The sequence below is a fragment of the Podarcis tiliguerta genome, assembly GCF_965153285.1.
Source record: "Podarcis tiliguerta genome assembly, chromosome: 4".
Classification (NCBI taxonomy): Eukaryota; Metazoa; Chordata; class Lepidosauria; order Squamata; family Lacertidae; genus Podarcis; species Podarcis tiliguerta.
Window position 1 is genome coordinate 41,460,595 of NC_139537.1, and position 26,776 is coordinate 41,487,370.

At 39.0% G+C, this 26,776-nt stretch overlaps 1 protein-coding gene across 5 annotated transcripts in view; it reads right to left on the reverse strand.

The window, feature by feature from the left end:
* CADM2 (cell adhesion molecule 2) overlaps positions 1 to 26,776 on the reverse strand; it is a 359,857-nt gene that overhangs the window by 300,190 nt on the left and 32,891 nt on the right. The gene's annotated exons all lie outside the window — the stretch shown is intronic.

Below are 26,776 nucleotides of genomic sequence, written 5' to 3' on the forward strand. Positions count from 1 at the left end.
AATCCGTATTTGTACTGGTACCATCATGATGACCTACATTAGTTCAATGAATATTTTAGTGATTACTTTGCACACCAAGTGCTAACATTTTATTATTTGACCTCCTCTATTCAGTATAAATTCTGATCTAAGCCTCAAGCACAAAGGCAATCAATGCTGATAAATGACTAAAATATTATGTTTTTATTCCAGTTCTCACCAAATAGGAAGTTTCCATTATTTCATTCCATATCTTCACTCTATCAATTTGACAGGGGCATGTGGTTCTACACTTCACTGCCTTCACTACGGAACGATGTGGCTTATCTATCTGTTGATAATATGAGTGACAAAATGATGGAGTCAGGAGCATACTTCGTTTTAACACAAAAATTTCATCCTTCATTTTGTTAACTCATTTGCATTTGTTCTGTATATGTATCATTCCCACAATATTAGGCCCAAGAGAGCTCCTATAGCGTCTGTAGAAAAGTATCCCATATAACCAAAGAAGAACAGCTTTGGTCAAGTGAAAGTAAGATCCCTTTCAGATCAAGTCTGAAAGGGATCAAGTCTGAATAGCAAAAAAACTGTGAAAGGTGAACTGTGGACAAGACAGCTCAGCCTGTTGTCCAGGTGTGAAGTGTCAGTAGGCAACTTAAGGGGTTCCCGCTTTCCTTTTTATGAATCTTTATCTTTAAACCAGACTTTGAACAGACAGTCCTTTAAATATAGTATTCCTTCACATCTGAGAGCCCTGTGATATAGGGAGAAGACAGTCTCTACCACATAGTTTTTCATATAGTTTCATGGTCCCTATGATAAACCATAATGATTATGAGTCAAATGTAAAGTTGAAATATGATTCAATGTTTTTAAGCAACACAAATACTACATTACTTTCAGGAAATTATAGAAAATAAATATGCTTTTAATGAAAACATAGTGATTACAGTTCCTATCCTCTGAATCAATATTTTGAAGAATAGCTTTACAGCAATGAAGCAAGTCTGTTCCAAACTATTTTGTTTTTCTTTCAGATAACAACATTTTGAAACAAGCCAACCCCTCGAACATATTTCATCCAACTGTTCAGAAACTTGATTTTTTTATGTTGTAGGTTCTTAGTTTCCTTGAAAATATATGTTATTACTGCAACAATCATGGTGCACTGAGCTCTCTCCTCCTTCCTCTATCATGCCTTGCTCATCCTCAGAAAAGGAGTGAAGCTTGATCTTACCATATGAAAAAAAATCCATAATATTGACCTATGCTAGGAATTATATTTCCAAAGCAACAAAACAGTGGAAATAAGGTGAGATAACTTCTAAGAAGAGTCAAGTTTGAGAATTTTGAGAGTCTCTTTGATGAAATATGTTTTGCTGTTGTAGAAAGGAAGAAAGAGGGCTTTGTAAAAGTTTTAACAAAAGCTTGCTTTTGTGCAAGCGTAATTCTGCCCTGCAAGTTACCATATCATAAGAACAGAAGTCATTAACACCAGGAGGAATCTTTCAACACCTTACACGTATATCTATTATAACACATCATTCTTCCCAAAGTCTTTAAAAATCTGCCTGAGGATGGGGCGGGGGGGGGGGAGCACAAAAACTTTTTGTCATGCTTCTTCAGATCCTGATGATCAGGAAGTTTGCCTTGTCTCTACTGAAATGAGAAATTTATTCCTCCCCTTCTTTTCTTCAACTTGTCAACTACAGGAAGTCCTAGACAATCTGTTAGAAAAGTGCAGGGGGCCGGGGGCGGAACAACACAGAAAGCAAATGTTGCTAACTGGACACCACAGGGAAAACTAAAGCTTCTGGAGTATAACAGCAGAGAGATGGAAGGCATCTAACTGGGAAGTTCAAACCGAAAATCTCAACTATAAGGGAGACTAAATTAGCAAAGAATTTCAGGAGGGACTATACTCGCCTTTGGAACTAGGTGTTGTGCATGCCTTAGAATTACTATTTGCATCATCCCCATGATCATTATTTCTTCACCATCCTTTCTCCCAAAGAAGCTCAGGGCAGTTTACAGTATAATGCAACCAGTCACAATACTATTAAAAGTTACGTAAAAACATCACAATGCAGCAGGTGAATAATATGAACTATTTAACTCTGCATCACATTTATGTTCAAAATTAAGTTCTATGCAAATACATATAGCTGCCAAACCTCTATGAGTATAAACAAGACACAGTTATAACATGTCATGTGCAATTGCATTTAACTTACACAATATGGCCAGTTATGCCATTTTAATAAAACTCTGCAGAAGCAAAGGGGGGGGGGGGAGGAGTGCTGCAATTAAATGAAATGTTGTGTGACATTTAACATGAAGTTCCAAAGATTCGCAGCAGCACCAACAACTTTCACAAATTTTAAAGCTTCAAAAGTCAGAAGGAACTAAAAAGTACTAAAGTATGTTAAGACTGAAAAATCTGGAAAAATAAAATAAAAGTATATTCAGCTGATGCTAAAAAGATCACAACACTGGTAGCAGGTGACCCCCTCTGAATATATAAATAATATACAGCAACGCTTAAAAAAAATGCATCCATCATATTCAAAATCAAGGAGATAGAATTTTATATAATATAAGCTCTTTTGAAAGTAATATTACCCCCGTTCCATGCCCTATTTGCCCAGTGACGCTGTGGCCCATAGATTGCAGCAAAATACTGGGCATGGGGCTCATGGGGAAAAACTGTCCCATGAACCTTGCTTCAAAGGGGAAGGGGAATCCTATATAAGGCTGCTTCCCCCTGGAGCTTAGATCCATTTTCCTTTCAGAGCTTGCCAACCACCCATCCTCAAATTAGAGCCTTCACTGAGCAATTTGGGGTCACTGGTCCATTAAGACAAATTTGAAAGGAATGTTTCTCTACAATTTCAAAGCCACATTTTCCCCTGTCCCATTCATACTCATATCCTTCTACATGAATTAAGAGATATTTAATGAGACCTTGCTTGATGGTTCAACACTGACTGACACCCATGGAACCAGATGATGTCATCTTCACGATGTCATCTACACAAACCATTATGATAGCTCAATACATTAGAGATCTCCCTGGGTGACTTAAACAACTTCAGTCTCCAGACATTTGAGGAATAAGCTCTTCATTAATACAGAACCTGTGCACAGATAGGCTGCTTAAATCCCACTGTCAGCAATGAGACTTAAGGAACCAATGTGCGAGATTGCAGCCTGAGTCAATATAATATAAAAACTGCCTATTCTATTTGTAGACTCTGAAGGATTAAGTGATAGCTCAACTAAATTGTTAAACGTCCTGAACTGTAAATCATGAATATCTTCTCCCTGCATTCAAAATAATGTTCTCTTATTTCTTTTATATATTTTGTAGCAATTTAGGCAGCTAGGATTAGGAAAAGCTGTATTCAATAAAACGATACAGTACTAATAAATCACATTAATAATAGATAATGTCATTTTGTGGCAATATTGAATTTTATCTTGGCTTAGATGGGTTTACTACAAGTTGACAATGAAATTAGATCACCAAAACAAATAATTAACAGACATTCATAGTAAATAGGATGATGATGATGATGATTAAACCCCACCCCATCTGGCTGGGTTGTATATAAAAAGGTAAAGGGACCCCTGACCATTAGGTCCAGTTGCGGACGACTCTGGGGGTTGCGGCACTCATCTCGCTTTACTGGCTAAGGGAGCCAATGTACAGCTTTCAGGTCATGGGGCCAGCATGACTAAGCCGCTTCTGGAGAACCGGAGCAGCGCACGGAAACGCTGTTTAGCTTCCCAGCAGAGTGGTACCTATTTATCTACTTGTACTTTGACGTGCTTTCAAACTGCTAGGTTGGCAGGAGCAGGTTGTATATATACGAAGTCAAACATACCCCAACATTATTGAGATATTATTAGTATTAGTATTAGTATTAGTATTATTTGGATCAGTCTTCTGCAACTCTACATACTAGGCCATCCACAACCATGAAAAGGTGTGAAAGCCATGTGTTGTTTCATAGTTTCTCAATGTAGTAAAAAAATTGCTGGTTTTATAGCATTGGTGGTCATTCAGTGCTATCAAAATGACCAAGAAAACATGCACACAATAAAAGGCATGATCAAGATTCACTGTCCCCACCTTGCAAATGGTGTCATGCCTGATAACTGCTACTAGGTATTTTATTTTTCTGGATTTCTTGGGGTACCGTTGACCCCAATGGAAAAATGAAACGGTCAATTGTTCTATCGATGGAAGATTATGTTCCATAAGCTTATACCTGAGTTGGGGGTAGGGAAAGAGAATGAGGTTTTTATGTACTATGTATTGGATATACTGGGCCACTACTAGCAACCTGAGTGTCATTTTAGTAATTTTCTGGAGATTATTCTCTTCTCTTCTTTTCAGTCATAATGAAGTAAGGACTCGTCTGTGGTCATCTATGTCACCATGCTCTATTTAACCTTATCCATTTCTCTTGCTCAGTATTCAGCTTCCCACTGTCTCCTATAGATCCTACTTATATTGCCATTGGCAGGTCATGATTTCAAGAAGAACTTGGTTAAAGTATAAATAATGTTTTCATGGCTATCACATGATTCTCTGATGGATTTATATAAGCTGTCATTTTCATTGCTTATTCAACTTAGTGTTACTATTCTTTTAAGCCTTTCTTTAACACAGAAATAATGTATCTAGTATAAATGAAAAATACATTTTCAAAGTGTCAAATAAAAGAAACCCTCAAGACACTTTTGTTTTGTGTTCACTAATAACTGATAGCATTAGAACCAACGTTAGTTATAATCACCCTGGACCCATTGATATCAATGGACTTAAGTAGCACCCAACAACTTATTAAAACTTTTAATAGTAGATCCAAAACATATATACTCAGAAGTAAGCCCCATTCATTTCAATTCAGCTTGTTCCCAGGTATGTAGGTATAGGACTATATCATTCCACTCCAAATATTCTTTAAAACATAGCTTGTAACTGACTAAAATACTGAGGAACACTTGGGCCTTGTATTCTCCAAATGATTAATTTTCACCTTGATGAGTATAGTTTAAAAAACTCAGCTAATAGGGTGAGCAATTAAGTACAGTTCTTTAACTTATTGCCTCTTGGAGCAGACTATGAATAAGAAATCATAGCTAGATGGCAACAACCCAGCTAGACTTATTTACTTACAATTTTCTATTTATAACTTGCATAGTACATGAAAATATGAACCTAGCTAACAAATTGAGAAGTATTGATAGTATGCTTCTGAAAGATTAATATGTGCACATAATATTTAAAGCCGGTCCTCCTTTCAGCGAGTCAGAGAGCCTCTCGTTCATCCTTAAAAATCAAAAGATATTATTTATTTAAAGGAGTAAAAACATGTCAGCATTTCCATTAGAAATTCACAATACAATTATCCTACATCTTCCAACTTCCTCTCTAAAATAAGACTTCTTTAATGCCTTATGTCAAACATATAAGCAATCCAATTAACGCCCCTGTCATATCCTGCCCCATTGGCAGTCTTGCTATTACTTTAAGGCATGTCTTTTAGCTTTGGTGAGACTATGTTGTTTCTTTAATCATACTTGATCAAGGCATCCATTGTACTCTTGTGTGCTACAAGAAACAAATTTCTACTCTGGGCATCAATTTTTATATGACGAACACAACTTATACAACACAGGAGGCATGCAGCCAAAGTTTGGGTTGACTAAGTCATCAAGGGGTGAAACTTACTTTCTCAAAATTCTTTGGAGTACAGCAGTCTCCAAGATTTCATGCTGCCCCAAGTTTTTTTCACATTGCATTTCATATCAAACTGCCTTCCTTCACATAAATAGCATGCGCTTTCTGTTGCCGAAAGCTTCATTTTAAATTGAGTAATACTGACATTCAGCCACCCAAAACTGAGCAATAACAGGCCTGTGATGCCCTTACAACAGCCTGTGGCTGTTCATGATCCACAATTTATTTATATCATTATTTATTATTATCACCACAGTTATCATTACCACCCACCCTTCACCAGAAAGTTCAGAATTTAAAATAGTTAAAAGGACTACGGTAGGTCCTGAAAGCACACACCTCAGATGTCAAAGGCCAGGGTAAAGAGACGTGCCTCTGAGTACCAGTAGCTCAGGGGTCAGCAACCTGCGGCTCCGGAGCCGCATGTGGCTCTTTTACACCTTTGCCGCGGCTCCGGGGCAGATACTAGCGAGGGGAGGAGGCGCATTGTGCGCCCCGACACTCCCCACTGTGGCGGGCGCTGTACTGGCTGTGACGTCACATGGGGGTGGTGCGTGCATTAGTCATGCACTGTCCCGACGTCACCTTCCCTCCCACTGTCAGATCGCGGCTCTGACACGGTTTTGTCGCAATGGTTTTGCGGCTCCCAGTTTTTTTTCCCTTCGGAAACGGGTCCAAGTGGCTCTTTTTGTCTTAAAGGTTGCAGACCCCTGCAGTAGCTGGGAACTGCAAGTTGTTGCACTAAGGTCCTGCCTGTAGGCTTCCCATAGGTATCTGTTTGGCTACTGTGAGAACAGAGTGCTGGACTAAATGAGCTCTGCTGGATTGAGCCAAAGACTTTCTAAAGTGGTGATTTATGTGTATGAGCCACCCCAGATCCAATTCTAAAGACTTTATTTCACTTCACATCAAACAATACATTTTCCTAAATAGCTGAAGTTGTTAAAAATAGTCGTAGTTAACAGATTAATACCACAAAACAGACTCAGGGCGAAACCAGATACATGTGTGTAATTCCTAAATATGTGTGACCTAGTTTCATTATAAAGTGGAGGATTGATAGTTATTTGTATAACTAAAGTACAGGGGTGGAAGTAAAATCTGCCCCATCCTTTCTAATTTACCTGGGCAGTGATCTGCTGCTTTAATACCACCCCTTAGGGGCTGGATCTGATATCAGAAATGAACATGTGGTGGGAGAAATCTCTAAGCTATGCAATGAAAATAAGAAGGGAGTGGGGTTTGCTGCTGTCTCTTGCTTGACAGTCAAGCAGGTGAAGTTGAGCTCTGAGACTGTACATCTGACCTTGCATTACATTCCCAGGAAAATACACACAAGTATTTAAAGACTATGGTGGAAAGTCAACTTCACCTTGGAGCTTTAAGAATATATCTTTTCCAATATCCAATCACTGTATAGACAATTTTGGAATTTGTAAGACAGCAAATATTAGTTGCTTTGGGTCACATTTTTGGGGGGAAAGGTGAGAAGAAGAAGGAGGAGGAGGAGAAGGATGATTTGCATGGCAGATCTGAAAAAATGTATATCATGCCATGGAGTAATAAAAAGAGAAAAATTATTAGGAATCCAATTTGCTGCAGATTTTAAAAACCACCTTATATAACTAGGAATTAAAATGCTAGCAACAAACTGCCAAAACTGGAGTGGAGAGATTCTTGCCTGCAATACAGAAATACAACAAGAATTTAAAAAAAACCGACAAACCCTAGGCACCATAGATCAAGCATATAAGAACACACTTGTATGTCATTCAAGTAAAAGGGGGAAACCCTCAATACAGAATTAATACACCACATCTGGGTTATGACAACAACAGTGTCACAAAACAAATTTATAGATTCCAGGAGTATATAATCCGTCAATTACAAACCTATAGTACAAGCAGAAAAGGGGGGGGGGGCTTTTTAAGTGTATTTTGAATAGCTTACAAACTCCAGTTTTTCAGATGATCCCAAAACATCTCATAGAATTGCAAAGTTGAAAAGGACCCCGAAAGTCATCTACTTCAACCCATACAATGCAGGAATCTCAGCTAAAGCATCCAGGACAGAGGGCCATCCAACCTCTGCTTTAAAACCTTCAATGAAGGAGAGTCCACTACCATCTGGAAAGTCCCTTTTCACAGTTGAACAGCTTTTACAGACAGAAAGTTCTTCCTGATGTTTAGTCAAAATCTTTCTTGTACCTTGAATCTATTGGTTCAGGTCCTACCCTCCAGAGCTGGAGGTGGGGGGGGGGAGCTCTTTCACTCTCTTCCATGTGACAACCCTTATCTCACCTCTCGAAGTGCAGCTGGAGCTACAGTGAGCCTATAACCAGCTTGATGAATATTCTCAGCCCTCCACTGCACTCACAGTGATAACAGAGACCCACCAAACTTTTTATTTTAGCAAATGTAGTCCATGCCATCGTAGTGGCTGTTGTAAACAACAATGTTAAGGCACAAAGCTAGAGGTGCTGAGAGATAAAGCTATACTGATTCCAGAAAAGAAATACATGTTTATACAAAGAAGCTGTACCTTATTATATTGCTTTACAATGCAATCCTAAACATGTATAAACAGAAGCAGGCCCCAATGTTTCCAAAGGGACTTACTTCCAGGGAATAGTTGCATGCTGACTTTCATTGCATAAGAAGTTCCATGTATTTCTAGGGAATCTCAGATCCTTTTAAGTACAAATCTTACCCCCCCCCCCAAGATGTCTGCATGAGCAAAACAAACAAACAAATCAACAAATATCTAGTTATCAAGTCTAGTACCCTTTATTATTATTATTATTTTGAACTGAATTAAATAACAACCTCGCAATGGCTTTCTAATAGTAGAGAAATCTATATTTTTGAACAAAAAAGTTTGTGTTGTTCAAGATACTCGTACTTCATCAAACTTATTAAAAACAGAAACAAATCTTTCTAACAGAAAGGAGTATTATTGCACAAATGTTACAAAACTATAAATGTTATAGTCTACGTAGCCATCACGATCAAGAGGCTGCAGATGGCACAGACCACAGTGGCTAAATTGTTTGTGAGGGCAAACTACTTGGAAATATAAGATCTTGCTTTCAAGGGCTGCAAGTCTGCTACTGGGTCAAGTTCAAGGTGTTGGTTGTGACACAGGGTCAATTATTTGAGAGACTGCATTATACCTCATGTCTCTAGTAAATCACTGCAGTTTGAAAGATTCTCCTGCAAATTCCAGAGATCTCAGAATCCAGCTCCATAATAGCTTAGAGCAGCACTTTCAATATTGTTGCCACTGTTCTGTGGAATAGTATTCCAACATCAGGATAGATAAGCATTTATTCCCCCCCATCAAAAAAAGAATTCCAGATGGATAAATTGGTCTTTCCCATGAGTGCCTATTTCGTATATTTTTGAATGTATCTGCATTTGTCTAAATTTTCAACCGCTTTTTCCTGTTTTACTGTAATTGCCATGAGAAGATTGTATGGAAGGTATTATTATTATTAGAAAGGGTTTTTTGCCTAATCAATTTACATTGTACTTGCAACAATAAAGGCAATACTAACAGTGGATAGAACTGGTTTTGACAGCAAAGCAGCAGATGCCTTTATTCAATCCATTTTGCTGGCAGAAAGCAAAGGTTTGCATGGCCCTAGCAATCTATACCTAAGGATACACCTAAGGCAGGCTATGATACAAAAGCTGAGTTTTCCCTAGAGAAGGAATTCCTTCATCTCCTGAGGATACATCTCAAAGGGCATTCAACCTGCCTATCTGCTCAGCTTTTAGAAATAACAGATAATTCCTTTTGGGAAGAAGAATTATAACTCCTTTTATGCATGCTTAGAAGCAAGTTCAGTTAAACACACTGGGTCTTACTATGAAGTAAACATGCACAGCACCAGGATGTGTAAATTATTCGTTTTTAAATAGTCTATACTACACCATATTTTTCTTCCACACAACGCATAATTCAGTTATGGAAGTCACTGCTGCAAAATGTGATGATATCCATTGGCATGCATTACAGGAGATATTTAGGCATAACATACATCCAAGTTCTGAATATTTGGTACACACAAGAGGTGAGGGAGAACTAGTATTTTCATTATGTAATTCTGAGCTTCTGTGGAAATTTGTATAGAATTTGTAGAAGACAGATTGCAAGAACGAAGATGGATCTTTCTTGACTCAGCAAGGCAAGTCTTATGTCACACCCAGACAAGCATAAGCACATTGAAATGTTAGAAACTAGAACTTTTAAAGGAGTTAAATATTACTGCTGAATTGTTGGCCATGTTGTAGCTTGACAACATCAAATATTGGCAGAACGTCAATTATAGCATCAACAATTTGGATCCAAATAATTTCATTTGCACATTTCTGGCAGGACTTTGTAAAACCTCTTTCTTTGAACAGTAGGCACACAACATTGGTAAATTAATACAGTGTTTTAAATGTTACTCAAATAGTATATGAAAATTTCAAGCTATCATTAAAACAGGTCAAATGATTGAGCTCTTTTGAACAGATAATAAATGGGCCACATATCAGTACGCACAATTCACACAACATTGCAGTTCATGGTATCATGAGACAAAGGTTCTTGAGACTAGAAGCAGTAAGGCCTACAAGGCCTACACAATCATTCAAGATGGTAACTGCTAACTGTTAACAGCAAACTGCTAAGTCACTGTGACTTGTGACTCATCTTGTGTGATGACTCATTCTCACTATAAAAGTAGCCAGCCAGTTTGTGTCTCAGCCAGTGTGTGTGTTGTGTTGTTGCAGACAGAGTGGCTGACTGTGGCTCTGTGACGAGTCAGATAGCTGCTATGAGCACTCTGTGTATGCTCTTTAACTATGCTGTTGCTGAACAAGTTTATTTTCTTCAGTAAAATTTTATGTTGTTTATGAAGAAGACTCTGCATGATTAATTTACCGCTGTGCGACACATTGCATATGCCCCTATGTATCATGACTCTACTGTTTCTACTCTACCCAATTGGTCAATGGAACAAGAGGTGCATAATGGGAGCTAATTTCCCCCATTATGCTAACCATTTATCAACCTGTATTGACCATGGAGGTATAAGTTAGTTGTGTAACCACTTCACAAGGGATCCAGATCCTGTCAATCATCTGAATGTTTACTCAGAAGTAATTCCCATTACTCCCTGTTAAGTGCATACAGAATTGCAGCCTTAAAGTTACAGTGTAAATGTAAAAATAACTACAGATAACACTGGGCAACAATTTTTTACTTTTTGAATGTTGTCTAGTTTTCTACAACTGATTTAGGGTATTTTTGCACTGCTGAATCAGGAAATGGCATCCGTTTCTCTCCATCAGGTCAAGTTTACTGTAAACTGAATGGTGGGAATTGATAAAGGTAAGTACACGTAAATTGCATGTTGCTTCACCATTTTTCAAACTTCAGGGTTGAACTTCCGTTTTTTGGAACTCCTGGAATGCTCAGCGGCAGGAAGGTCTCTCTTCAGAGTCCAACAGTAGTCAGCCATCATGACTGCATCCCACCGACCCTGATACCTGGTCTCCATCTCTTTCATGTCCTGATGGAATCTCTCCCCCTGCTCGTCACTCATTGAACCCAGGTTCTCAGGAAACCGGTCCATATGTGAAAATAGGTAGTGCATCTTGACGCTCATGTTGCAGCCCAGGTTTCTGAAAGCAGTTAGCATGTTGTTGACAAGTTCTGCCTAGTTTCTGGCCTTATTGTTGCCAAGAAAGTTCTTCACTACCAGAACAAATGCCTTCCACGCTTCCAGTTCCACTTCGTTCATTGAGTTTCCGAACTCTGGATCTCTGATGAGCTGACGGATCTGAGGACTGTCAAAGATGCCAGCTTTCAACTTCTCCTTGGTCAATCCTGGAAAAGCCTGGCACAAGTAAGTGAAGCAGTCACCATCTTTGTCCAGAGCCTTGGTGAACTGCTTGATTAAGCCGAGCTTGATGTGCAGCGGTGGGAAGAGTATCCTGTCTCTGTCCACCAGAGGGTCGTTGATGACATTCCTTTCTTTGCAAGGCACCATTTCCTCCCGCACAGGCCAGTCCTTCTTCGTGTAATGCTGAGCACGGTCCCTTCTATCCCACATGCACAAAAAACATGGGTACTTGGTGAAGCCAGACTGTTGTCCCAACAAAAAGTTCACCATCTTCAGGTCAACACAAATAAGCCACTTATGCTGATCATAACCAATTTTCTCCAGCACATACTTCATCACTTCATAGTTCTCCTTCAGTGTAGTCGTGTGAGCCAGGGGTATAGAGGCAAACTGGTTGCCGTTGTGTTGCAGAACACATTTCAGTGATCACTTGCTACTGTCAATGAACAGTCTCTGATCTTTGGGTTCGTACTGTGGCACTCCAAGCTTGAGCAGAAGCTGCGCAATATCTGCACAGTACATCAAGTCCTTCTCTTCCGAGAAAAAACGGAGGTACTCTTGATGCCTGTTGCGGAAGAAGCTGATGCGACCACTGTCAGAGAGGAGGGTTTTTTCCTTCAATCTGGATGCCAACAGTTCAGCAGAGTCCTTTGACAAGCTGAGGTCACGAACTAGATCATTCAACTCCTTTTGGGGAAATGGATGTGGAGCATCATCTTCAAGAACCACTTCTTCTTCTTCATGTCCTTCAACACTGGAGGCATCTTCATCACTAATGCCAGGAAGTTATCCGAAGATAGGCACTGGAATTTCATCACAATGAGCTACAGGATGACATGCTGATTGAAGATCAGGATACTTCATGGGGTGGCTGCCCCATTAACTTAGTTTTGATCCCCCAGCTTTATGCTTTGCCGCACCAATTTATGGAAGATTTCGAGGTTTTATGACTTCAAACTGATCCCTTTTCGACATAATCACCCAGAACTAACAGACCTGAATACTTCTTGTCATTAAAATAATCATTTCCAATCAAAACAATTATTCAACATGGCATTTTACCCCCACCAACTTCTTCTAAAATGCTCCACACAAGCGTACATGTGAACAAAAACGTAAAAAAATGACATGTGGCCATAGCTCAAAAACTTGACCTGATTGAGCAAAACCAATGTGATTTTTTGATTCAGCGCATCAGCTTCGTCCTAAATCAACTGAAAAAACGCAGACAACAAATTTGTTGTTGACCAGTGTAATAAATGGCTCATTTTAAAAACATGCACAACTAGCTATATTTCAGTCTTTCCTTAGTATATTTTAAAACTGCTGTAACCTGCCGTAGGACATTATGATGAAGGGCAGGTAAGAAATCAAATAAATAGTTAAGTATTTGTTCTAAAATAAGTAGGGTTTTTAAAATAGAAAACATGTAGTAGTTTTTCTTTTTCTTTTTACTTACCAACCACTGACTACAGGATACCATAAAGCACATCGACAAATCTGATTTTAATGTTCAGTTACTCACCTAAGGAAACAAAAAGAAAAAGATTATTATTAGTACTTTCCTCTAAGGTATCCAAACATTTTGGTTTATATGGCAAAACATGGATCTATAGTTTTACTATGTATCAATTGCTGCCACAGAACTAGCAGCTAGACATACAGAGTAAGGAACAAGTTTAATAACCTTCAAGTGGATAAAAGATCCAAGTTTTTATTACCAAGATTAGAACAGCTCAAAGAGCACTGAGCAATAACAAGAACAGCCACTTATGTGTCCTTGTGTATCAACATACAATCAAAAGTGTACAATACTTAATGTATTTTTATTCAGGTTTCAAGGTGCAACTGAAAAACAGTTTATTGTGTCAACTCTGAAGAAAATCCTACCAAGTTCAGGGGGAATAAATCCCAAGTACGCCTGTATAGGATTGCAGCCTAAACGTTTAGTTATAAAAACCTAGACATCCTCTAAATTGTGAAAAATGCTATCTTTGGGCATTGTAAGTCCCAGACTGTCATCTTTTACCAAGCAGAAAGAGCAATTAAGAGAACTTTATGGCTTTGGTCTCTATGGAAACAAGATATTTTCATCAGGCATGTTTGCAAGAGGGCTACATTAATGGAAATATTGAATCATAATGTCTGAGATACAAAGTAAACATTTCAGAATCTTACATGTAATGAAATGTAAAACATCATAACCTGTCCCTGATAACTGCAGTCATCCTTTGGTGACACAAATGACTAGAATCAGTTTAGCAAGAATCACAGCTCCCCTTCAAAACAAACAATTGCCTTTGAGTGGGAGTCAAGGATACACAAGCCTATTGCTGGGTGGCTATCCCAATGGATATAAGAATTTCTCTTCACCCTTGTTTCCCATTATGATCAGATACACAGCCTAAACCTTCATTTTTACTACTGAATATGAGACCACAATTAGACAGAAATCTATTAAATATTTCTCAACGAAAAGACTGCTGAAAAGTATGATCAAACTTCTCTTCAAAATTTTCTAGAGCATAAGACAAACTCTGCATATACAGGTAGATGAGCAGAAGAAAGAGTTTAGGCACAAGACTACTTGTCACACATGGTAGCCCATGTGTCAATACTGAGTATTTTTCACTGAACACAATAAATATCTTACAAACCAATTATGAGTATTTTTATATTTTGATTTTACAGAAAGGTTATTCTGGTGTGAAATTTCTTTTTTTCAAACACAGTGAATTCACTAGAAGCAATCTATAACTACTCAGAAAACAAATAGCATAAATTTAAGTACTGAATAAAGTATCAAGAACATAATGTACATTTCGGTATACAGTGGTACCTTGGGTTAAGAACTTAATTTGTTCTGGAGGTCCGTTCTTAACCTGAAACTGTTCTTAACCTGAGACACCACTTTAGCTAATGGGGCCTCCTGCTGCCGCCGTGCCACCCGAGCACAATTTCTGTTCTCATCCTGAAGCAAAGTTCTTATCCCAAGGTACTATTTCTGGGTTAGTGGAGTCTGTAACCTGAAGCATCTGTAGCCTGAGGTACCACTGTACAAACAAATCTCAATGTAAACTCAGTGGACGAATATGTGCATTGTTGTTCCAAGGTCCCAGACACAAAACTTGGGACTCTTCAGTTATAGCAGTGGCTCTTAACCTTGTTTGTATCATAGATCTCTTTGAGAATCTGATGAAAGCTATGGATCCCCAGCAGAAAAATGGATATAAATCAGGCATAGGCAACCTCAGCCCTTGTTTTGGGACTACACCTCCCATGATCCCTAGCTAACAGGACCAGTGGTCAGGGATGATGGGAATTGCAGTCCCAAAACATCTGGAGGGCTGAGGTTGCCTATGCCTGATATAAATGGATACACACAAAATTTATTTTATTGCATTGGGGGGGGGGGTGAATCCTTTTTTGCACCTATTTAGTGGATCCCTTCAAGACTCTCCATGAACTACCAGGGATCTATATACCACCAGATAAGAACCCTGGAATTATAATATTTCAGTTGCTGGGAAAGCCCTCTGCCTGAAACCATGAACACCTACCATCAAGGTAAACGATGCTAATGTGGGTAGTCTTGCTTAGTATAAGGCAGCTTGTAAGATTTTTATGCATGTAGGGATATGAAATATTAACAATGCTACACCTATTAGCGGAATCAATTAAACATAATATGAAGGATTGTATTTCAGTGGGAAAGCAGCAGAATGGAATGAACAGAACAAATGAGAAAAACAACAAAGGACTACAGTGGTGAGTATCTTCACAATCCCCGGCAGGAAGACTTTTATAAACATGCAGATGTTACATAGGTAGCATTATGGGTTCAGACTTCCCAACTCCCCACAAATGGAAAAAATATTCTTTTCTATACTCATAATTGATAATTTGACATATTGAACTCTGTGTGTGTGTGTGCATGCGTGCGTGCGTGCATGCACACACACTGAAAATTTAGGAACTCATACATATATTATATACTCAAAACTATTTCCTTTCAGAAGTTCTAACATCTTTGAAGTGAACATTTGTGGACTCTGAATTAAATCAAGCAGCAGAAGGTGGCATTTGTTTCCAACTGGGATTAACAGCATTCCTTTTGTAGAATGACACAAACAGACGCAGATGTAGGATATTCTTAAATGTTGGGGATATTGATGTTACTGCTTTTTTTAGCACCTGGGAAAATCTGCAGCTGAAGAGAACGAACAATTTAAAAATAACCGATTTGCATCTTATTTGTATTATAATCACCTGTATTTAATATTAGCCATATTTAGACAAACTGTCTGTTTCACTTTCCAGTCACTCCTTCCCCTTGTCATTTCACAGGCTGACATATTTCACTTCTCAGGATGCAGATTTCTTCCAACCCTGGCTGACTTGTCATTAAATCTGTCACAAACTATAATTATTTAAGTATACCCATTTATTAAACTGGCAAAATAGTTACCCCCCACTGGCAATATCTTTACTCTGTCAATGTCGGTACAACTGGGTTGTTGTTGTTTTTTATTCTCTGTTGATTTGCTACTCCTTTGTGTAAACCAAATCACTCTTTCTTTTCTACTCTATTATAACTAAGCAGGCCCGGACATGTGAAATGTTCCCCTTTGAATTAAAGAGAAATGCCTTAGAAATCTATGTCCATTAAAACCAAGCCAAAAATGTAACGGCTTGCATCATTTAAGTCCCCGTAACTCATTGCTGCAAATTAATGCTTTGAGCAATAAGCCCTCAATAAAGTCCATGAAATGGAGACAGTCACATATTTTTCTGCTTTAATCACCTATTTATGAATAGTTCAAACCCCACCATCCCTAGATGGTGCATGCACTTGCTAGAACAAACTTGGTAAATTTTGAGTTTATTATTTCCTACAGTTGCAGAGATGTAAATAAATTTTACTATCTTGTTCCCCTTGACCAGCTGAGTTACCCAAAAGATTATATATTATGGGGTTGCCATATTTTGAAGAGCAAAAAAGAGGACACATTACACATCACAATGATGACTCTCATTTTAGATACCCATGAAAAAGAGAACGTGTCCTGGAAAAAGAGGACATATGGCAACACCATGCTTAGTTAGGTGAAAATGGGTTTGGAGGTACTTTAGATGCAGGGGTAGCCCTTCCTAATAGGAAGCTGTCACTCCACCCTGCCCAGCCTCCATAGCCTTGCAGCAGCAGCTTCCAGTTAAATATTTTGGAGCTCTTGCAAGAGTTACATGAGGTCTCACTGAACATGCCACCATGCAACCCCAGGGACAGGGCACCTGTGGGGGTGCTGCTCTGTGGGATTTTGCTGTTGGACAAAGGCCAATCAAGGGTTATTTGGAGTTTGTTTAACTTGACCAAATGATTTCAAAATTCCTCTTGTTATATTAAATAAATAATTAAATCTTGCCATTTTTAAGTAGAAACTTGCTTATTTTCAGTGGTATGCTTAACAACATAAATAAAATCTGTGACACCATGTTCAGGCATAGGAATTTCAGATTTTCCATTTACCTGATCTTTTTTCTCACGTTAATTTATTATGATTAGATATAACCATTTCTTCATGTTCTTGAACATCCTAAATATCTGATAGGAGTGTCTTTCCAAGGAATTAGACAGTCTTGACCAAGGGTAGGCGACCTAAGGCCTGGGAGCCGGATGCGGCCTATTCGCCTTCTCAATCCGGCCCGCAGATGGTCTGGGAATCAGCGTGTTTTTACATGAGTAGAATGTGTCCTTTTATTTAAAATGCATCTCTGGGTTATTTGTGGAGCATAGGAATTCGTTTGTGGGTTTGTTTGTTTTTTCAAAATATAGTCCGGCCCACCACATGGTCTGAGGGACGGTGGACCGGCCCACAGCTGAAAAAGGTTGCTGACCCCTGATCATGACTGTGAGTCCAGCAAGACCAGCTCACCAGCAGGCCATTTCCCCACCTAGCCTGGGAGGGTAGATGGGTCCCTGACTTGACTTGACAAAAAAAAAATGAGCTTCTGAAGAGGCCAGAGACCATGTTGGCTGTCTTTTAGTGCAGATCCAGGTCATTGAACATGAGCTTCCACAGCCACCACTGTGGCAGCAACAGCAGCAGATATATTACATTACATTAGGGTCATCAAGGGTTTAGTAGACAGATAGCTAAGAAATCTCGCTGCTGAAGCCTTGGATGTTGCCTTCTCTCTTCCCCAAAGCCATGCATTTTCTCAGAAAACCTAGCCAATCAACTGGGTGATTAATGATAATTTAAGTACAGTTCAAAGAGAAACTATCATTATGAGATTAACTGCATAAATTCTACATAATCCACCGGAGCCTAAGAAATTAAGTTTCTCATTTTGTGTGTAGTTTTTCTTCCTTTTTCTCTCTCAAAAGCCCTTCCACATAGCCATTTCCTGGTGGTGCTAATACATTTTTATGTTAGTTGCTGTCCTTCCACCAAAGGAACACACATAAAATGGAGCAATATGGAATCATTTAGAACGTCTGTTGATTAGATATTTCAGTAGTTAAGGGGAAAACAGAATATCAGGTGACTATTGAAATCAAATGACCACACTCCGACACATGATCTATAATTCGAGCACAGTTTGGTTGTTCCCACATTGTCCCATTTTCTGAAGTGACATGCTTCTGTGAGTCTAAGGAGCAACATGATCTCCACACACAAAAATGCGGCTTAATGGTCTTCTGCTTACAAAGGACTTAGGTTAATCAGAAGTTTGAAAGGATTGTGTTGTGTACCTGTATTTTTTCTCATCTAAATTATTTTATCTCTTCCCTCAATTTGATGTGGTTAGAGAAACACATGCTTGTCTTTGATAATGCTAGATGGATTTGCAGTGTTTTCTGTTAAGTTAAATAACATGTGGACATTTATTTCAGAGTTCCACATAAACGAAATAAAACGAAACATAAGCCTCCGTAATAATGCAAAAGTAGTATCAGAAAGATGTGCCTCAGTAGAAAATTCATAGTGAAGTACCCATGCAAGAATATTGCCAAGTTACAGGTCCCCAAAAAACAAAAACAAAACACATACCAAAATAAGAAGACTAGAAGTTGTAATAAGAATAGTGCTTCTTTTATGAATCACTTACCGGTAATAAAAAAATTGTCTGGATGATGAACAAAGTAAAAAAGGCCAAATTAAAACATAAAATTCAATTTAAAAATAACAAATGGCTGCTTATATGGGCCTTATAAATAATATGACTTTGTACAGCAGCTAAAATATGCACAGTAGCTTTTGGAGAAGACAGAGGGTTTGGAGCTCTGCTGACCCTGATCACGGTGGGTCAAATTAAACTGAATAGGACTACCCAGAGAATAGTAGTAATTGGCATGTTTGACAGTGATGCAAAGAATAGGGCAGTAAGGGCTGTCAGGAAAGCTTTATTTGGTCTGCATAAGGTGTCCTGGGACCAGATAGACTGGGAAGGAATGAGCCTAGTGGTCTGTCAAGGATGTGCATAAACTTTACTTGGTTTTTAATTTAAGAAGCACTGGATGTCTGCCACCCTTCACTATGCTGTAAGCAGATTATCTCTTGCTAGGTATTACAACACATTGGTTTTCTTAAAGCATAATTTATTTACAATTTATTTTTCATATCAAATTGAAAATTTGAGCCTTGGTAGCGGTAAGCTTTTTCTTTCAATAAGGCAGAAAAGGACTTGCCAGCTCTAGGCCCAAAGCCTAAGCATATAGCTTTAAATCCACATACATACATACATTTTGAAAAATGGCTTTCTAAATAAACTTTACTTCAAAGCTGCAGCACTGTTGGTAAATTTGAGCCTTTATCTCTTTATCTACAACTTAATGATGAACATCTGTGTTAATGTTGTGAAACTGGCTCAGAAAAAAATTACATATTCTATTATTATTTTTAATAAATCATAGGCATTTTAGTAGTTTGTGAATATTAAGAACTTGCTACACAAGTCATCAGAGCATCTGATATTATTCTAAGATCTGCATAAAAATAAGTTCTGTGTTGTGTTAACAGGGAGGTGTGATGATAGGGTTTAGGGTAAAAAGGTAAAGGTACCCCTGCCCATACGGGCCAGTCTTGCCAGACTCTAGGGTTGTGCGCTCATCTCACTCTATAGGCCAGGAGCCAGCGCTGTCCGCAGACACTTCTGGGTCACGTGGCCAGCGTGACAAGCTGCATCTGGCGAGCCAGTGCAGCACACGGAACGCTGTTTACCTTCCCGCTGGTAAGTGGTTCCCTATTTATCTACTTGCACCCGGAGGTGCTTTCAAACTGCTAGGTTGGCAGGCGCTGGGACCGAGCGATGGAAGCGCACCCCGCCGCGGGGATTTGAACCGCCGACCATGCGATCAGCAAGTCCTAGGTGCTGAGGTTTTACCCACAGCGCCACCCGCGTCCCAGGGTTTAGGTTACCATGCATTTAATAATAAATTGTCTATTTCAATGGCATATAAGTATCAACTCCAAAGTTAATTGTTCTCTCAGGAAAAGCCTGCCAAACGAAGTTGTGCTGCTGCTTTGATACAGTTAGACCTTTTTGGAAACATACTTTTCCTCCACCTCTACACAATGTGCTCATGAAATCTTACAACTAGGTTAGGAAATGGTTAAAGTTCAGGATGATTAGATTTTGGGGAGTATTTATTAATTTCATTTCAAAAATGTAGATGCTACCTTTCAGGACAAAGTTCTTCCAAGGCACCTTACATCGAAACCCTCATATTCAAGACAGTTTTTCTAACACTTTATTCTAACCTTTCTAATCATCATCATCAAGGCAGCTTACAAATTAAGCAATAAGACAATTAAATAACTTTAAAACAAAGCTTATTATGATGCTTAAAAGCATCAGCAGTCACGACCTCATCAGAAATGATATGCTTTAAAAAAAAATATTAAAAATTTTCTTGGTTTACAAAACTACATGTCTTGTCTCTTTTTTCAGGTTGTACAGTCTTTCTTACAAATCAGTTACTTTTGTTGTAGAAAGGTTGATTAGATGATTAGAAAGGTTAGACATTAGTTTTGAGTACAGTATAAGGTGGGGGGAGGAGGGGTGGGGGGTTGAGGCTTATATTCTTTTATATAGTGTATGTGTAGGCAGTGGCGTAGCGTGGGGTGCAGGGGGGGCCGGCCGCACCGGGCGCAACATTTGGGGGGGGCACGCTCGCGCTAGCACTCGCAGCTCTCTGCCCCTACCTGGCTCACTCACTCTCTCTCACTGCAGTGCTGGCTGTGCGAATCCGATCCGAGCCGCCGGGTCGCCGCCCACTGTGGAGGGGAGGGTGCCAGGCGTGCGGTGCGGTGCGGAGAGAGAGCGAGGGACTATCTGGGGGAGGGACAGTGCAGCGGGGGGGGGGCGCAAATTACTTGCCTTGCCCCGGGTGCTGACAACCCACGCTACGCCACTGCGTGTAGGGATTTGTGTCAGCGTCAACTGGATAGGTTCTCTTTTTATTTGTTTATTACATTTCCTTGGTAGTGAGAGGTATTGGGGGGGCAGGGTGTGGTTGGCTGTCTGTAGTTGGCTACTATGGGGTTTGTTTGCATTTGTGAGGGAGGGAGAGGGCTTATTGCATCAGGTAAAGCAGATAGATTTGTATGCTCTCGGTGGATTCTTGTCTTGTTCAGCTGGGTATGTGATAAAGGGGAGCCATACTGGGGTGAAGGCATCCTCTTCTATTTGTCCCTGTGTCAGTTTCAGTTTATTAGTTAGCTTTTCTAGTAAGGCCATTTCCCATTCAATTTGATACCACTGGTCCATGTTTACTCCTGACAGGTCCCTCCAATGGCTGGCTATGAGGCTTCTGGCTGCTGAGAGTAGGTGGGAGTTTGGTCGTTTTGCTGTGTTTTATCTGATTCGGTAGTTTCCTAATGGGGTCTGTTATGTAGCGACCAGGGACAAAGCCTGCCTGGTCCAGGGCGATTAGTTTGTGTAGGAAGATTTTTAGGTGGTTAGCCAGGATTGATGTGACTATCTTGTAGTCTTGGTTTATCAATAAGATTGGGCGGTATGATTCTATTTTGACGCTATCTTTGAGTGGTTTGGGGATAGAGACTATTTTGGAAGAGGTACAGGTTTTTGGGAGGGGCCCCATTTTATGATGTCGTTAAATAGGTGGGTCATGTAAGGCATCAGGGGTTCTTTGAATTTCTTGTAGAATTCTCCTGTAAAGTCACCCAGTCCTGGGGCCTTTTGTGGTTTCAGCTTTTTGAGCACCGTCTCTATTTCCTCTGCAGTCATAGGGCTGTCCCTGAATTCTTGTTGCTCCTCAGTTAAGATTGGCATGGTCAGCCCTGTTAGGAATCTTCTGATTTCCTGTTTAGGTGGATTGTGGGAGGTGTACAGCATAGATTGGCATAAAATCCAGCAAATTCTGAAGTTATTTCTTTGGTGGAGGATGTTAAGTTACCATCTTTTTTTTAGTGACGTAGTGTATTCTTGTTCTGAGTGATTTTTTTTACTGCATCTGCTTGCTAATAGTCTGGAGTTATTCCCTCAATATTCATAAAAGCATTGTTTAGAGTTGTCAGGGAACAGCCATCAGCTCAGGGGCAAGAGAGGAAAGGCCGGATGGATTACAGAGAGGCCCCAAAGATCGTGGGAAGCAGCATTTCCTCAGCGGAGGAAGGAAGCCATGCCTCTAGTGGAGAGGAGATGGAGGGCTCGGAGGAGGCAAGGCGATGCCAGGACACCTTGCCTGAGCAAAGCGGGGAGGAAGGAGGTCCTCCTTTACCCAAGCCGTCCGTGCGCAGTAGGCTTCCGCACAGAGAGGGGAAGCGCAGACTGGGGGTCAAGAAACTACTCTGCTGGGGAAGATTTAAGCACTGCCCACTCTCAGATTCTGCCAGTGAATGAGCAAGTCACGGAATAGAGGCGCTCTGCATTCTAAAGTTTTTTACCACAAATGAGAAAGCTTTAAAACAGACTATTGAGGCATATTGCCCTGATTGCTCTCGAGCAACCAACCTATACATCTAACAAGAGTATAGGAATCAGAAATTATATTTTGAAAAAGCTAAATGAAATCTTCACCATTTGCCTAAAAGCAATTATAGTGCCAAGTCTTGTGGCCTACTATTCCAAATCCTGGGGGGCACAACAATTATATTGTTATTTTGTTTGTGGATGGAAACAGCATAGGGGGATATACATTGTTCAATATTCAATACATGTTACATTGGAACTACCTTGCCATATGGATTTGCCTAGTCAAGAGGAAAGTCTACACCAGAAACCACATGTTCCTAAAGGTCAGGGGCTTTGGAATAGAATCAAGCAAACCCAGTTTATCTGTAATAGAAACAAATTTCCTATTTCCCAGACCTTGCATAGAGCTGATTCCATGAAAAACAATATTGTTTGTCGGGATCACAATATCTCATTTGGCCCAAGCATCCTCTTGGACATTAAAAAAGAAACATACCCAGACTGCACACAGCAATCCAAAAGACACCAATTTGAAGAATCATGAACGAACCTTCAGCTCACACAAAAATGTTTGTATGCCACATAAATACTCTTAAAAAGGTATAATTCCTTTATATATGAAAATGTTAGCTACCAAATAAAGAACAGCTGCTGAACTGATGTACAAGCTTAAAAAAAAACTTTTGAAAATTCTCATATTTCTGGTTCTGTTAAAAAATTAAGTCAATTTAATACATCATAGAATCCACAGTATGTAGACAAAATGTATTTAAAAATGAAAATGTGTTTTATGGCAGCAATCATCTCCATTCATCTTTAATATCCAACAATTTAAATACGCTCATGAATGAATTAAGAGAGCATAAATTTGAAAATGTCCATTAAATACTGTCCAATTCAGACTTTTCACAAGATAGGGTTTTTTAAGTAAATAAAAAAATCATGGGCCTGTCAACAAAGCAAGCTTTATTCCAACTAAAGAGTTAATGGAAGCTGCAGTTTAAGAAATGCAGATCAGCAGTGTAGAGAAAACCAGCTGTGCTTCATAACATCTGCTAATCATAGAAATAGGGCAATTATGTCTTCAACATTTCAAATACTCTCCTTATGAGACTACTTATTTTATATGGCAAATAAAAATTCACATTCACAAGTTTGGTTTTTCTTTTTTTTAAAAGAAAGATTGCTCATTAAGGCAAAACGTTCATCATTTTCACCCCTGTTTCGGAAAGGGCACACCCATATGACCATTTGTATTTATAAAATCTAAGTCAATAGCAAAGTTACTAATTTTAAAAAATCCTACTTAAAATCATTTATGAACTCCTATTTCTGGAATACAAGAGTTGACAAGCTTCATGAAGACCATTTACTATCAAGAGCATTATAATAAGCAGTTTTCCTGGACTATTACTGATCAGCAGTTGCTTGAATATCTACGGAAGCACCTTTCTTGAACTGGAAGAATTTAAAGTAATACCTTGAGGACAATAAGAGTTTGGAAGCTATGGAATACGAAGCTGCAAAACCAGCTGGATGTTACGTAGTTCATCAGTGTCACAAAAACTGGTAGGCCAACCATGCCACTCATTAGGGAGGATCTACTGTACCTTACAGTCATTCTATCTGAGCAAATGCCAGTAAAATAATGAAATGTAGCTTCTGCATTGTCTATAAAGCTTCTTCTATGTTCTCCTGTCTCCTTCACTTGATTAGTCCTGAGAAAAATGAATTTCAGTTAGTTAGCTAAAATTCAAAGCACTACTTTTGACCTATAAAGCCTTAAATGGCTGAGGACTGCTATACCTCAAAGACCACCTGTCTCCATATGAACCTACCCGGACCTGAGATAATCTGCCATGGCCCTTATTCATGTGACATCTTCACAAGATGTCTGATGGGTGGCAGTGGCTCCCCATTTGTGGATTGCTCTCCCCAGTGAGGTTTGGCTGGCACCTTCATTACATATCTTTAGGCACCAGATGAAAATATTCCTCTTCTCACAGGCCTTTAGGTGACTGACATCCAATGCCCTTTTAAATGTTTTGTGGGAGAGAGGATAATTGGTTTGTTTTTCATTCTTATTTTTATTATGTATTTTGTGATGTTTGTGTGTATAGTGAGCTGCCCTGAGATATACAGATGTAGGGTTGTATACAAATTTACTATAGAATCATAAAATCATTGTGAAGTCAGATGAGTTTTTGACCAATTTCCCATTCATCTGCAGAAAGCTAAACAGTGTCACATTGCACAATGAATAGGTGATACTTTTGTAGTTTTGCCACACTGCAGCCATCACCTACTTGACATTGCCTGTGGAGACTTCAGTACCTTGGTGATCCATTCAGTTTGGGTGATGGGCTGGAGAGGTTCACAGAGTAGCTGACAGAAGTGCTTTTTACCATAGCCAGGCAGATAAAATTATAGGGAGTTTTGAAAGAGATGCTTATCCAGCTGTAATATGTTCTTAAAGTAGTGCCAGGATGATTGTTAAGAACATTCTTCAGAACAATGACTTTACAAAAAATGCCACCAATCTTAACCATCTTCTCACTTTTGGTCTCCACTCAAGTACCATTGTACCACATTAACTACATTAATCTGTTCCATATATTGTGACAATATAGCAAAATTTGGAGGAAACTTTTCATGACCTTTAGAAAGCAGTAAAAGTGTTGAAGGCATGAAGAAAAGTGGAACAGTGGAATAGTGCAGTCATCCAATTATGGAGATGCCACATGGACAAACCTACAGCACCATTCTTAAAAACATTGGTACTTGTAAAAAAAACCAGTATTTTATGAAGCATGTTAAATATACTCATTTAATTTATACCAATGTACCCTGTATTACCTGTTTCTTAGGAGCCAAAAAACATTAAATATGTTTTAAACTCCTTTTGATCACACTTTTCAAAGAGATGAATTCAAACCAGAAAAAAAGTATTTGAAGACTGCTGACACAGGAAAACCATCTTTACCAGTTTACATGCTTTGCAAGCTAACAACACAGAACTCACCTAAAGCAACTTCAAGGAGAACTGCAACCTATGCAAAATCCTAGATCAGCACAAAATACCAGATAATGTCAAAGGCAGGAATAAGCACAAGGCCACAGATTTTTTTAAAGGGATAAAATGTATGAAAAGCGGGATTTCATAAAAGTGGTTTGTTTAACAACTCCAAAGACAATACAAAAAGTTGACCCAAAATTACAATCACTGTCATCTCTATTTGCTTAGGACCACTAATCTTACTTGGCTTCTTAAACCTTCTGCTACCAGTTCAAATTGCCATTATCTTACCTATGGGCTAAAATATTTTGCTAAATTCCAAAATAATGCTTCAGGTCAAAAACATGAAGTCCCACAAATGGAGACCTATGGTAACATCAGTCTACTTGAGAGCGTTGGGAACCAATAACCAGGGGAGCTGCTGTCATCCGGGAAGAGAGGGAGCATTGTTCAAAACAGGTAAAAATCAAATACCAGAGATGGCAAATCAAGGTCTGCGGGCACAAAACTATAGGTATAATCAAAAGAAAATTGTGCTTTGATTAGGATCTGACACAGAGGTTCACAGCCTCTGACTAGCCTTTGTAGTCAAGCAGTACAATACTACAATAATATTATAATGTATTATTTGCATTTTAAGAAGAGATAGCCTATGCATATTTAAAGTAAGATTCACTCTGACTGAAGCGATTCATTTGTAATTCAGGCGATATAGATATAGATAAATGGTATAGATATAGAAACAGATATAATTAGTGTTTAATTTTATAGCTTTTGGCTGTTTGTTTTCAAACTTTGAGGCTGATATTTTTTCTTACTTTTGCATATATTTATTAAACGCTCCATGACTATACATATTTATATTTGCTGGTAGACCCAAAAGGTGGGGGAAGTCTGGGCTTGAGATGCTTGTTTGGAAATGAAAGGCGCACCTTACCAGCCAATTTCCATGCTTCCCTTTTTGAGTTTACTGCAAAAGTGATTGGGCTTTTGAGAAGCAAAAATCCTGCAGCACCTTCAACTAATAACATTTGTAGCATGAGTCTTCATAAGCAAGACCTATTTCTCAAACACAGGGATTTGGGATTTATTTGTTATTTGGGATTCATGGTGGAACGAGAGTTTTAGCCTCAATGACCCATCATTTATTGCTCTCAGAATTTATTTTTTAAAAGATTATATAAAAGAG